The sequence below is a fragment of the Trachemys scripta genome, chromosome 7 (assembly GCF_013100865.1).
Source record: "Trachemys scripta elegans isolate TJP31775 chromosome 7, CAS_Tse_1.0, whole genome shotgun sequence".
Taxonomy (NCBI): domain Eukaryota; kingdom Metazoa; phylum Chordata; order Testudines; family Emydidae; genus Trachemys; species Trachemys scripta.
In genome coordinates, this window is record NC_048304.1 from 60067085 (window position 1) to 60081027 (window position 13943).

At 44.2% G+C, this 13943-nt stretch overlaps 1 protein-coding gene across 1 annotated transcript in view; it reads right to left on the reverse strand.

The window, feature by feature from the left end:
* The window catches only part of ERCC6 (ERCC excision repair 6, chromatin remodeling factor), an 85114-nt gene that overhangs the window by 30023 nt on the left and 41148 nt on the right, over nucleotides 1–13943 (reverse strand). The gene's annotated exons all lie outside the window — the stretch shown is intronic.

The following is a 13943-nucleotide window of genomic DNA, read 5'->3' on the forward strand; positions in this document are numbered from 1 at the left end:
AATTGACATGGCCATAGACCTCTCACAAGGCACAGGCCCCAGCAATGTGGAAATCATGGTGTTACTGGGGCAGGTTGATACCGTGGAACGCCGATTCTGGGACCGGGAAACAAGCACAGACTGGTGGGACCGCATCGTGCTGCAGGTATGGGACGATTCCCAGTGGCTGCGAAACTTTCGCATGCGTAAGGGCACTTTCATGGAACTTTGTGACTTGCTTTCCCCTGCCCTGAAACGCCAGGATACCAAGATGAGAGCAGCCCTCACAGTTGAGAAGCGAGTGGCAATAGCCCTGTGGAAGCTTGCAACGCCAGACAGCTACCGGTCAGTCGGGAATCAATTTGGAGTGGGCAAATCTACTGTGGGGGCTGCTGTGATCCAATTTGCCAGGGCAATGAAAGACCTGGTGATAGCAAGGGTAGTGACTCTGGGCAACGTGCAGTCAATAGTGGATGGTTTTGCTGAAATGGGATTCCCAAACTGTGGCGGGGCCATAGACGGAACCCATATCCCTATCTTGTCACCGGAGCACCAAGCCACCGACTACATAAACCGCAAGGGGTACTTTTCAATGCTGCTGCAAGCCCTGGTGGATCACAAGGGACGTTTCACCAACATCAACGTGGGATGGCCGGGAAAGGTACATGATGCTCGCGTCTTCAGGAACTCTGCTCTGTTTCGAAAGCTGGAGGAAGGGACTTTCTTCCCGGACCAGAAAGTGACCATTGGGGATGTTGAAATGCCTATCGTGATCCTTGGGGACCCAGCCTACCCCTTAATGCCATGGCTCATGAAGCCATACACAGGCAGCCTGGACAGGAGTCAGGACCTGTTCAACTACAGGCTGAGCAAGTGCCGAATGGTGGTGGAATGTGCATTTGGACGTTTAAAAGCGCGCTGGCGCAGCTTACTGACTCGCTCAGACCTCAGCGAAAAGAATATCCCCATTGTTATTGCTGCTTGCTGTGCGCTCCACAATATCTGTGAGAGTAAGGGGGAGACATTTATGGCGGGGTGGGAGGTTGAGGCAACTCGCCTGGCCGCTGATTACGCGCAGCCAGACACCAGGGCGGTTAGAGGAGCACAGCAGGGCGCGGTGCGCATCAGAGAAGCTTTGAAAACGAGTTTTGTGACTGGCCAGGCTACTGTGTGAAACTTCTGTTTGTTTCTCCTTGATGAACCCTCCAACCCCCCCCCCCGACCCGGTTCACTCTACTTCCCTGTAAACCAACCACCCCACCCCACCCTCCCCTCCCCTCCCGCTTGCAGAGGCAATAAAGTCATTGTTTTTTCACATTCATGCATTCTTTATTAGTTCCTTACAGAGGTAGGGGGATAATTGCCAAGGTAGCAGGGATGGGTGGGGGAGGAGGGATGGAAAAGGACACACTGCATTTTAAAACTTTAACTCTTATTGAAGCCCAGCCTTCTGATGCTTGGGCGATCATCTGGGGTGGAGTGACTGGGTGGACGGAGGCCCCCCCACCGTGTTCTTGGGCGTCTGGGTGACGAGGCTATGGAACTTGGGGAGGAGGGCTGTTGGTTACACAGGGGCTGTAGCGGCGGTCTCTGCTCCTGCTGCCTTTCCTGCAACTCAACCATACGCTCGAGCATATCACTTTGATGCTCCAGCAGACGGAGCATTGCCTCTTGCCGTCTGTCTGCAAGCTGACGCCACCTATCGTCTTCAGCCCGCCACCTCTCCTCTCGTTCATGTTGGACTTTTCTCATCTCCGACATTGACTGCCTCCACGCATTCTGCTGTGCTCTATCAGCGTGGGAGGACATCTGCAGCTCCGTGAACATCTCGTCCCTCGTCTTACGTTTTCTCTTTCTAATGTTCACGAGCCTCTGCGAAGGAGAAACATTTGCAGCTGGTGGAGGAGAAGGGAGAGGTGGTTAAAAAAGACACATTTTAGGGAACAATGGGTACACTCTTTCATTACAAGGTCGCATATTTCGGCTTGCAGGCAGCCATCGTAGGCCACAGTGTTTTGGCTTATTTAACCTTCTTAACATGCGGGAAAGGTTGCAAACAGCAGCGCATTTCCCATCTCAAGGATGAATTGGGTTGTCCATTTAAAATGGGGTTTCAATGTAAAAGGAGGGGGCTGCAGTTTCCCGGTTAACATGCGGCACAAACACAAGTAAACCACCCCCCCCCCACACACACACACACGATTCTCTGGGATGATCACTTCACCCCTCCCCTCCACCGCATGGTTAACAGCGGGGAACATTTCTGTTCAGAAGAGCAGGAACGGGCGCCTCTGAATGTCCCCTTAATAAAATCACCCCATTTCAACCAGGTGACCGTGAATGATATCACTCTCCTGAGGATAACAAAGAGAGACAAGGAATGGATATTGTCTGCATGCCAGCAAACACCGGGACCATACGCTGCCATGCTTTGTTATGCAATGATTCCAGACTACGTGCTACTGGCCTGGCGTGGTAAAGTGTCCTACCATGGCGGACGGGATAAGGCAGCCCTCCCCAGAAACCTTTTGCAAAGGCTTTGGGAGTACATAAAGGAGAGCTTTCTGGAGATGTCCCTGGAGGATTTCCGCTCCATCCCCATACACGTTAACAGACTTTTCCAGTAGATGTACTGGCCGCGATTGCCAGGGCAAATTAATCATTAAACACGCTTGCTTTTAAATCATGTGTAATGTTTACAAATATTTACAAAGGTACACTCACCAGAGGTCTCCTGTGTGCCCTGAGGGTCTTGGGTGAGTTCGGAGGTTACTGGTTCCAGGTCCAGGGTAACAAACAGATCCTGGCTGTTGGGGAAACCGGTTTCTCCGCTTCCTTGCTGCTGTGAGCTACCTACAGTACCTCCATCGTCATCTTCCTCGTTCCCCGAACCGTCTTCCCTGTGTGTTTCTCCAGTGAGAGAGTCATAGCACACGGTTGGGGTAGTGGTGGCTGCACCCCCTAGGATCGCATGCAGCTCCGCGTAGTAGCGGCAAGTTTGCGGCTCTGCCCCGGACCTTCCGTTTGCTTCTCTGGCTTTGTGGTAGGCTTGCCTTAGCTCCTTAATTTTCACGCGGCACTGCTGTGTGTCCCTGTTATGGCCTCGGTCCTTCATGGCCTTGGAGATCTTTTCTAATACTTTTCCATTTCTTTTACTGCTACGGAGTTCAGCTATCACTGCTTCATCTCCCCATATGGCGAGCAGATCTCGTACCTCCCGTTCGGTCCATGCTGGAGCTCTTTTGCGATCCTGGGAGGACTCCATGACGGTTACCTGTGCTGATGAGCTCTGCGTGGTCACCTGTGCTCTCCACGCTGGGCAAACAGGAAATGAAATTCAAACCTTCGCGGGTCTTTTCCTGTCTACCTGGTCAGTGCATCTGAGTTGAGAGCGCTGTCCAGAGCGGTCACAATGAAGCACTGTGGGATAGCTCCCGGAGGCCAATAACATCGAATTCCGTCCACACTACCCCAATTCCGACCCGCAAAGGCCGGTTTTATCGCTAATCCCCTCGTCGGAGGTGGTGTAAAGAAACCGGTTTAAAGGGCCCTTTAAGTCGAAAGAAAGGGCCTCGTTGTGTGGACGTGTCCAGGCTTAATTCGGTTTAACGCTGCTAAAGTCGACCTAAACCCGTAGTGTAGACCAGGCCTAATAGATTGCCCAAGGAAGTCTGTGGTGGAGCAGGGAACTGAACTCAGGTCTCTTGAGTGACAGGCTAGTGCCCTATCTGCTGGGCATTCCTTCCTCTATTATTCTTTGTCTGTATACTCCCTAGCAAAATAGGGCCTCCTGTCTCAGCTGGCTTTTGGGCATTAACATCAAAATAAATAAAATAATATAACAAAAAGAAGAAATCCACCAATTACCATTTTGTTGGATGTTTTAAATATTGGAAGATCAAAGTCTGGCAAATGAAGACTAACAATAAATAAGAAAATCAAGAAAAAAGGTAAGGGGAAAGTTTGAGAAAAGAATTACGAGCAGGTAACTGGAACTTCTAAACCTTCTCTCAATTTAATCTGCATTCAGGAAGTCAAGAGAAATTAGTCATACGTGAGCCTCAGCCCTCCAGGACTTGGAAAATTCAGGGTGACACACCCACAGATCTGTGGCAGCATTTGGCCAATTATATCTTAACACGTAACTGAGTGTCTTTTTATGCAGAGCTCTCTTACTGGCTTGTAGTAACTATTCAACACTATTTCAAGAGCTGTGCACATTCACTGCTGACCTGGGACTTAATCCTACAATAGTGAAATCAATGGGAGTTTCCCCCAATGATGTTAATAGAAGCAAGATTTGGACACCAGCACAAAAACAGAAAAGAAAAAAAGATGACAGCCAGGGTGTCTTCTGATCTTTTAAATTCCCAAGGAGAAAACATGAAAATGTTTGCCAAACAATGGCCAGAACTGGTACGTAACAAAAACGATCATGTATCTAGCAGATTTTGAGCTTATAAACAAAGGTGTGATTTTTAAAAATCAGAATTTTTTTTTTTTAAACACACTGCTTTCCTCCCTAATGACTCAGATGAACATCTGATAAGCCACCAATCACTTTCTGTAAAAAAAAAAAAAAAAAAATTGTAACTTATCCCTATATAGCTGAAGACATGACATAACGCCCCCCCCCCAACCTCTTCCAGTTCAACCTTAGATTTTCTACTCTTTGAATGTTATCGACTGAAATAAGTGTAACATATGCAATTGTTAAAATAAAAGTAGAAATTAGCTCCTTAATTCCCATAACATGAACTCTTTTTATAACATTCTGTATTACAGAAGCAGTAGTATTCCTAGGCAGATTCGCCCACACAACTTAACTTCACCTGATTCATTCCTAGTATTCTGTAACTGTGTGTTCTAGATTCTCAGTAATGGCCTATCGCAGAATATTGTAGACATCTCTACCCAAACACTTAAGACAAATCATCTCGGGCGATTTCAAATTAAAAGCTTGTAAAATATGTAACCTCTCCTAGTTTTTGCAATTAATAGGGTATGTCTGCAATTAGCCTGACTTACAGAATGCTACACTGTTGTCATTAAAAGATGTTTTGTGAAAGTGCTGCTGTTATTATGGAGGCTCAGGAGACCAATCCCTCCTAGAGGGCAAACAGTGGACTGGTAGAAAAACAACAGCCATAAATCACATTGTCAGATAGCAGAGAGAACAGGAGTGAAACATAGGCACATGAAGGCCATTCACTGTAAACAGCACAGCAGATTCCTAGTCAGGATTTACTGAACCTGTAATTAATTAAAATTTCCTTCAAGCTAAATCTTTAATAAACAATGATTTGTGCTGACAAAGAAGAAAAACACAGCAAACAACATTTATTACCTATCATTTCGGTGTATCTAGCGGATACTTGAGGGTGTACGGCGTAAGTTACAGTTCTTAACATAATATAAAAGGAAGAGGGTTTTCAGAGGTTTCAGTGTTAAATTTTGATGCATCCTGTTCTGATACTGTAGCATTTCGGAATTCATGCTACTTTATCAGCTGGTGTATTTATAGTCTTTAGTTTGCAATCTGCGCATAATACTCTTTATTTTGCTTAAATTAAGATGTACTTAATAGCAATGTTAGCTTTACTGGGATGTCTCAGGGAACCAATTTAGCCTAATGATAGTGCATGGCAATGACTGCTGCTTAACTGGGACAGCATTAGAATAAGTTTTGCTTAATGGGGACAAATTCATCCAATGCCTAAGGGTTAAGCAGTGGTTAATTAGGCTTGAAATTCTAAGTTCTGGTATTAAAAGAGATGGTGTCACAGACTACAAGAAACAATGACAAAATGAGAAAACTTTTTTTTCCTTTAAATTCTGCATTTTTATACAAAACAGTATTTTTTGCTATCAGACTTGAAACAATGATCTTTCTTCCTAAATCAGGGTGATAGACTGATTATCTAGGGCCTCCCAATTAAGATGTGTCTAGTGTCCAACACAGGACAGCATTTTAACAAGCAGCAACCAATGATTTTTTTGGCCGTATCCTATTTCTGATGATGCACACCGGAGAAATGCCTCTAACTAAACACATTCTTCTTCCTGCTGAATATTTAAGTGTTATATTGCATGATTTTGTTGTGATTCAACCTATGTATGTGAATGAAAAAAATCTGAACAAAAACAGACCATGAACAAGCTGTGCTACTATTTCCCCAAGATTTCAATATGTATTTAAAAAACAAGTGTGAACCTACCAGGACAATAAATATAGAATCGCTTACTCAACCATGTATTATTGTCAATCAAAACTGCCTTCTCCAGCACTCTTTTCACTATCTCATAACTAACCATTAAGAAGAGATCCATAAATTCAACCTATAAAACCTCTCTTTGCTATATGCCCCCCAAAACAATCTAAATGGCACTATGGAAAGGCTTCAACAACACATTACAAATCTTTAATAAATGTAAAAGTTGCAATTAAAATAGTTAGAGAGCTTATTACATATTTAAAGGGACACTATTTATTGTTGCTTCATTTTAAGTTTATTTCCATATTGAGAAAGGGATTTAGTTCCAGGCCTTGGCTACCTTTGAACTGAAGTTTTACAGCTGGTTCTGCCACTGACTCTGTGACCTCTGTACTTCAGTTTCCCTATCTGTACAATAGGAAAATACCTATGTAACAGTAGTAGAACAAGGATTAATTAACATTCGCAAAGCACTTAGAGACTCTCAGGTGGGAAGGTGCTTGTACAGATTCTAGACAGTGTCACATACATGTATATTAGATTTTAAACAGGCTCTCTATGTAGGAAACCAGACCAGTAAATATTGAGCCTGGTGGAGAGAAAGGTATTTCTTTTTTGAAGAGACAATTTTTTAAAATAGTGAAACTATATTGCAGTTAGCCATTTCTACGGATTACATCATTTTCCTTTGCAGTACAAGGTGCCTTTGGCTTTTTTTTTCCTGAAGAAATATTTATTTATAAATAGAGCAAAAATTGCCTATGGGTACACTGCAGAGAGACATTAGCAGTACTTTGATTTCGAAGTCTGGCACTGCATGGTAAATTGTCATGTCAGTATCTGCATGCCTTTCTGTCTTGGAGGGCATGTAACCATGCTCCTGTGCACTTATATCTGGGCTATCCTGCTCTTCAACTGCCTCAAACTGACTAGACATACAAAGATGACTCTGCAACTTTAACAATAGGTTGTGCTTCAAGCTGTGCGTGGGTGCTTTAGTTACTCAGATTGGTCTACATTACACAATTAGGTTGACGTAAGGTAGCTTATGTCGACCTAATTATGTCAGTGTCTACACTACAGCCTTGCTTCTGCCGATGTAAGCGCCCTACTCCACCTCCACAAGAGGCGCAGGGCTTATGGTGGTGTAGTTAGGGCAAGGCAGTATCTGTGTAGATACTCCGTTACTTACATCCGCTGTTTGCTGTCCTGTCAATTTCACAGCAGGTGCCATGAAACTGATAAGAAAGCTAGGCAGCTAGAGCCCAGCTGCCCCCCACTCTACTGGAGAGCTGGATGGCTGGACCCCGCTCCCAGCTGGGAGTCGGGGCAAGAAGCCTGGGTACACTTCCATGCTCCCACTCCCTGTCGGGAGCTGGGGCAGCTGGACCCCATTCCCCAGGGCCAAGAAGCCCCGGGAATCTTCCCCCCCACTCACATCGGGGAATGGGGAGGCAGGAAGCCCCAGGCAGCTTCCCCCGGCTTCTGGCAGAGAATGGGGCAGCCTGTCGGGAGCCTGGGGGGTAGCTGGGCTCCTGGCAGGGAGCTGCTAGCAGAGCTGAGAGGCTTTAACAGCTTCCCACACTGCCCTTCTTAGGTTGGTGGAAACGATCCTGGTGAGGATGTGCACCACGGACCCAAGGAGAGTAGTGTGGACATGCACCACCGCAGTAATTACTGAGTGCAGTGTAGACATACACTCAGAATTTTGTTGGGTGAGGGAGGTCTTTCCAACCCTCTTCTTTTCCCAGTGACGAAGCGCACTACTGGAAAGCTATATGCTCCACTTTTATAATGGTGTTGGTGGTAAAGAAAAAACAAGTTAACCTCCCATATCTTCAAATACATACATTATCCCTGGGTGAGAGGAGGAGTATAGCAGATTTGCAAGACTGACTGATACAGTTCAAAACTTAGCCACCAGCACTACAGCTTTTTTTTTCTTCTCCTGAACTTCAAATTCTTGTCTTGTAATGCCACATAAAAATTCTCAATAGGAAATGTCTGTTATGCAGTTTTTAAAGTTTGACGGTTGGAGTGATCTGAATTGGACCATTTTGACTTTACAGCTTCTTTGGTCATGTAGTAAGAATCGTTGTGCTGCAAAACCTCGTTTGTACATTTTAATGATTTGCTTAGTTAACTAAACTTTCTCTTGTATTATCTGTTAAGTCTTGCACATGACTTGGCTCATTTTGCCCCCAAATAAACAAATTATTAAACAAGTTTGTAAGCATCTAAAGGATAATAGGGTTATAAAGAGTACCCAGCCTGGATTTGTCAAGAACAAATCATGCCAAATAACCTACATTTCCTCCTTTGACAGGGTTCCTGGGTTACTGCATAGGGGGAAAGCAGTAAATGTAATATATCTTGATTTTAGTAAGGCTTTTGATACAGTTCCACATGATTTGCAGTCTAGGTGAAAACTATAAAGTGGGTACATAATTAGTTGAAAGACTACACTCAGAATAGTTATCAATGGGCTTGCTGTGAAAATGGGAGGGCATATCCAGTGGGGTCCCACCGGGGATCAGTTCTAGGTCTGATAATAGTCAATATTTGCATTAATGACTTGGATAATGGAAAAAGCAACAGAGGGTCCTGTGGCACCTTTAAGACTAACACAAGTATTGGGAGCATAAGCTTTCGTGGGTAAGAACCTCACTTCTTCAGATGCAAGTAATAGAAATCTCCAGAGGCAGGTATAAATCAGTATGGAGATAACGAGATTAGTTCAATCAGGGAGGGTGAGGTGCTCTGCTAGCAGTTGAGGTGTGAACACCAAGGGAGGAGAAACTGCTTCTGTAGTTGGAAAGCCATTCATAGTCTTTGTTTAATCTTGATCTGATGGTGTCAAATTTGCAAATGAACTGGAGCTCAGCAGTTTCTCTTTGGAGTCTGGTCCTGAAGTTTTTTGCTGTCAGATGGCTACCTTAACATCTGCTATTGTGTGGCCAGGGAGGTTGAAGTGTTCTCCTACAGGTTTTTGTATATTGCCATTCCTGATATCTGACTTGGGTCCATTTATCCTCTTGCGTAGTGACTGTCCAGTTTGGCCAATGTACATAGCAGAGGGGCATTGCTGGCATATGATGGCATATATAACATTGGTGGACGTGCAGGTGAATGAGCCGGTGATGTTGTGGCTGATCTGGTTAGGTCCTGTGATGGTGTTGCTGGTGTAAATATGTGGGCAGAGTTGGCATCGAGGTTTGTTGCATGGGTTGGTTCCTGAGTTAGAGTTGTTATGGTGCGGTGCGTGGTTGCTGGTGAGAATATGCTTAAGGTTGGCGGGTTGTCTGTGGGTGAGGACTGGCCTGTCTCCCAAGGTCTGTGAAAATGAGGGATCATTGTCCAGGATGGGGACGACAACTACAAAGGCACAGTATAACTAGATGTAAAGTGAATAAAATGTTTAGTAGGGTTAATGTTTGTAAAACTCTTGGAGATCCCAGGATGCAAGGCAGTACAACAGTAATAGTACAGTAGATCTAGATATTTTCTCAACTTCTAGTTAAAGAATTCAAGATTCATTTGAAGATTTATAAAACTCTTGTCCTGTTGCCTCTTAGGCCTGGTCCCCACTAAGTCCCCACTTCGGACTAAGGTACGCAAATTCAGCTACGTTAATAACGTAGCTGAATTCGAAGTACCTTAGTCCGAACTTACCGCGGTCCAGACGCGGCAGGAAGGCTCCCCCGTCGATGCCGCGTACTCCTCTCGGCGAGCTGGAGTACCGGCGCCGACTGCGAACACTTCCGGGATCGATTTATCGCGTCTTAACCAGACGCGATAAATCGATCCCAGCACATCGATTGCGTGCCGCCGGACCCTCCGGTAAGTGAAGACAAGGCCTTAGGTATACTTTGCAGTTACTACCATGTCCAAAAGGCCATGTCAATTCCTATTCAATTTTTTTTTGCCATATAGCTAAATTTTATTCATCAGCTGTAGGAGCTGAATATTTTTGGCTTCTTGGGAGTCATTTGCCCTCTCATGCATCCCAGAGCGCCTCTTATAAGACTACTGTTGTGAATGTTCTTCTGGCCAAGGGCATCTGACTGCAGCGTCCCCTGGAACTTGTTACTTTTCCTGTAACCTCTGGTTAATTCAGAGGAGCCATTAATCACTCTGCACGGACCCACAGCATTCTCATCTCTGCCAGCTTAGGGAGTAAAGGGTCCCTCCTAATGGTGGGCAACCTGTGGCCCGTCAGGGTAATCTGTTGGCAGACCGTTGGTTACATTTGCACCCACACCGCTTCCCGCAGCCCCCATTGGGCAGGAACGGCAAACCACTGGGAGCTGTGGGCAGCTGTGCAAACTTAAACAAATGGTCTGGCAGCCTGACAGCGGATTACCCTGATGGGCCACAGGTAGCCCACCACTGGTCCCTCCCGATCAGGAGCAGAGTATGCTACCACTGCAGGGCTCCCAGATCCTGTTTGTCTGAAAAGCAAAAGTATCAAGCTCAAAACTCACGTGTCACATGGTAACACATTACGATATACCGCTAGATTAATAAGCCAGTCCTAGAACTGTCATTTAAGAATCAAACACCTCTGGGTTGTACTGAGAGAACAGGAGAACTCTGATTTTACTTTTTATCACTTCAATTTCATCTTTAAGTAAGCAAACCTGCTTATCTCTCATCACAATATTCATATTTATTTACTGAACTCAGTATTGTCAGCACAAAGGGGCAGCAAGATCCTTGAATCAAACACTATACAATCTGAACAGATGAATAGCAAACTATATTTAAGGTCACAGGTGATCTGGAGATGGAATCACTGCATTACTGTTGTGTAAACCTTCTGTAGGTGGTAGGTCAGCACTGACAGGCTTCAGAGTAAGTGCGTATTGAGGAAGAATTTGAAATAGGAAAGAACAAGCCTAAAGAACTACTTATTTTGCAGGATCAGATTTCACGATGTTGTAAATTGTATTTGTTTTAATGAAATCGTAACAGTAACAGACTCCTTCACTCCAAGACCAATGAAGTGCCAACACAGATTTTATGAAGGGATTTAATTTAATTAGACACATAAACTGATCCTTTTTTGGCTATGGAGTGAGTAGGAAAAACTGTGGCATATAGGGCACGTCTTCACTACCCGCCGGATTGGCGGGTAGCAATCGATGTATTGGAGATCGACTTATCGCATCTACTGAAGACGTGATAAAATCAATCCCTGATGGCTCTGCCGTCGACTCCGGAAATCCACAGTGGCAAGAGGCGGAAGCGGAGTCGACGGCGGCGCGGCAGCGGTCAACTCGCTGCCGTCCTCACAGCCAGGTAAGTTGACCTAAAATACGCAACTTCAGCTACGCTATTCACATAGCTGAAGTTGCGTATCTTAGGTCGACCGCCCCCCCCCCCCCCCCCCCCCCCCCCGTAGTGTAGACCTAGCCATAGCCATGAGCAATGTATGAGTTTTAGACCATGCTGATTTTCCTTGACACCCTAGCGTAAGACATTCTCTTTCAGGGCTCCAAGGTGCAGAGTGCCATTATTGCTTTTGTTGTACAGAAGCCACTGCCTAACCTGCTGATCACTATTGCCTCATTGTTTACTTGTAATCTCCCCTTGCCCCCCATCTGTCTGTATCCATCTGTTGTTTCTTGTCTTATACTTATGCTTGTCTACACTGGCAATTTACAGCGCTGCAACTTTCTTGCTCAGGGGTGTGAAAAGGCACCCCCCCTGAGCGCAGCAAGTTTCAGCGCTGTAAAGCATCTGTGTAGACAGTGCACCAGCGCTGGGAACTACTACGTCCCTCGTGGAGATGGGATTTTTAGAGCCACGACCACACAAACCACAAGCGTTGCCAGTGTAGACTAGCCCTTAGACTGTAAGTTTCTTGGAGCAGGGAGTGTCTTTTTGTTTTGTGTTTGTATAGCACCTTTCACAATGGGGTGCCTGTCCATACCTAAGGCTCCAGGTGCTACGGTAACATAAATAAAAATATTTAAAGAGACATCAGCAGAGGGTATTTGAACTGTTGATTATTTAGATGGTGGGACAGAGTTGGGAGTCCTGAAGTCTTCAGTGTACCTCTCTCCCTACTAGTGGAAATTCTGTGTAAGTTAGACAGGTTCATTAATTAACAAAAACACTAAAATAAGTATGCATGATTTAATTTAGGAAAACATGCAAGCATATTACTGTGGTCAGTAGACTTTTAGGGCTTGAATGAAGACACTGAGTTAATTGAGCAACAGGAAGCTATTAGCACATTTCTCAGTGAGCTGTTCATTTTTTGCTGTGTACTGTAATTGTATCGATTATTTCATAATACATTTAATCAAATGCAATTAAGAGCCATACCACTGTAATATTATTACAAGAAATTCAATAAATATTTAAAGAGAAATTTTAAAATCATTTACTGAATTCTGCAAACTCACTTAAGCGCCTGAAAACAAATCTAAATATTCTTCTCATTTTCTTTCCGACAAGTACCAAATACTGAAACTTCATGTGAAACGGATTTCATCAGTTTGAGAAATGGAATACAATTTTATAAAATTAAAGGTTACTCCAGAAGTGAAAGAGTAGCAGAGACATTGTCAGAGAAAAAAGTTACACTGTCACTGCTCTAAGGGAGTGGGACTCATTGATTTAAACTGAGATAATGACCAAATAAATAAAAAAAAAGTGGACGTGTGTGTGTGTAAGGTGGAATGAATTAAAGATTGGATCAAGGCTTTTCTGATGCAGGATAGCACAATGAAAGAATTCTCCAGTACCAGTAGTCTGTACACAAATAGGTTCTTAGATACACTGATCATTCGCAGAAAAGAAGGCTAATAATTTCATACGCTGTTTTCTAATTATATACAAGGCAAAGGAAACAATTACACCATGGCCTTGCACAATGGTGAACACTTACTTGAGAGCACCTTACCTCTACGGGAATATACAGAAAAGAGTTACTTAAATGATCAAGACTACACTTAACTCAGAGGGAGTTGACAATGCTCAGCACCTTTCTGGATTGAGCCTTCAGACTCTAAAATTTGAAGAAGAGCAATTTATTTGTGCTCACCATGTGCATGTGGGCTTGTATTACACTGCAAAAGTACCTAGAGAGGACTGCATTGATTTTGAACAGAGCAAAAGGAAAATGTGGACTCCTGGGAATTAAACTCAGATGACAAAAGTTTAGGTTAAACTGATGCAAGGACAACTCTCTCCCTCCGTCAAGAGCATGAGCTGTGTTCGGAATTTTTTGCCTCTGGAGGTAGAAGAATCTAATGTGCCAAGATTCAAGACAGACATGTTGAATATTACATGGCCATCAACACAGAAGGGTGTGAACAGGGTTAGATGACATGGTATGGGAATTCTTACTCACATGCACATGGTTAAACTAGTCCTCAGACATGGGGGTCAAGAAGGATTCCCTTCCTCCAGGGTACACTGGAAGGGGTCTGGGATGGTTTTTAGTATGTCGGAGTATTGTGAGCTATGGCACGGCGAACAATAAATTCTGTGCGAGAGCACTGCTTACTATGGAAGCATGCGTTAATGTTAAGACCAATACAAAGTTCTTGGTTACATTACGGTTTAGTCATCACTTTTTTTCGTTGTGTTTCCCAGAGAATCTATGCACATCACTGAGAATGTTTTAAAGGATAAAACAATTAAAAAAAAAAAAGAAGCAAATACACAAATCTTCAGGAATAATGGATATACAACCCTATATACTGAGATAACACAAAGTACACACACACACACTTT